This window comes from Octopus bimaculoides, chromosome 17, assembly GCF_001194135.2.
Source record: "Octopus bimaculoides isolate UCB-OBI-ISO-001 chromosome 17, ASM119413v2, whole genome shotgun sequence".
Taxonomy (NCBI): Eukaryota; Metazoa; Mollusca; class Cephalopoda; order Octopoda; family Octopodidae; genus Octopus; species Octopus bimaculoides.
In genome coordinates, this window is record NC_068997.1 from 49,136,370 (window position 1) to 49,137,308 (window position 939).

Below are 939 nucleotides of genomic sequence, written 5' to 3' on the forward strand. Positions count from 1 at the left end.
ATTTCAAACAATTTATAATAATAATAACGAGAACAACAACAATAATAATAGTAATAATCGTTTCTACTATAGGCACAAGACCTGAAATTTGTGGGGAGGGGTTAAATCCATCACATCGACTCCAGTGTTTCACTGGTATTTAATTCATCGACCCCGAAAGGATGAAAGGCAAAGTCGATCTCGGCGGAATTTGAACTCAGAACCTTAATAATAATAATAATAATAATAATAATAATAATAATAATAATAGCAACAACAACAATCCTGTCTACTATAGGCACAAGGCCTGGATTTTTGTGAGGATGGGACAATCGAACATATCGGACCCCAGTACTTGACTGATACTTAATTTATCGACCCCGAAGCGATGAAAGGCAAAGTCGACCTCGACGGAAATTGAACTCAGAATGTAACGATGGGCGAAATACCGCTAAGCATTTCAGCGGGCGTGCTAACGATTCTGTCAGCTCTCCACCTTAATACTACTACTACTACTACTAATAATAATAATAATGGTTTAAAATTTTGTTACACGGGCAGCAATTTTGGGGTAGTGGGATGAGTCGATTACAACTGGTACTTATTTTATCGACCCCGAAAAAGGATGAAAGGCAAAGTCGACCTCGGCACAAGAGACACACAGTTATTATTATTATTATTATTATTATTATTATTATTATTATTATTATTATTATTATTATCTATTTATTTATTATTTTTAAAAATTTTATTTATCTATTTATTTATTATATCTTTCTCCGTTTTCTTCCTCTGTTTAGACGAACTTTCCTACCTTTTCGGACAAAACCTTTTGTAACCTTCGTCCTGTCTTTGTCCTTACATGTTTTTAATTGATATTAGCCCTTGTAGCCAATAAAACGAATTATTTATTATTATTATTATTATTATTATTATTATTATCATTATTATTATTATTAT

The 939-nt window shown here is 31.7% G+C and overlaps 1 protein-coding gene across 2 annotated transcripts in view; it reads left to right on the forward strand.

The window, feature by feature from the left end:
• LOC106881493 (uncharacterized) overlaps positions 1-939 on the forward strand; it is a 16,565-nt gene that overhangs the window by 6,074 nt on the left and 9,552 nt on the right. The window lies entirely within an intron of this gene.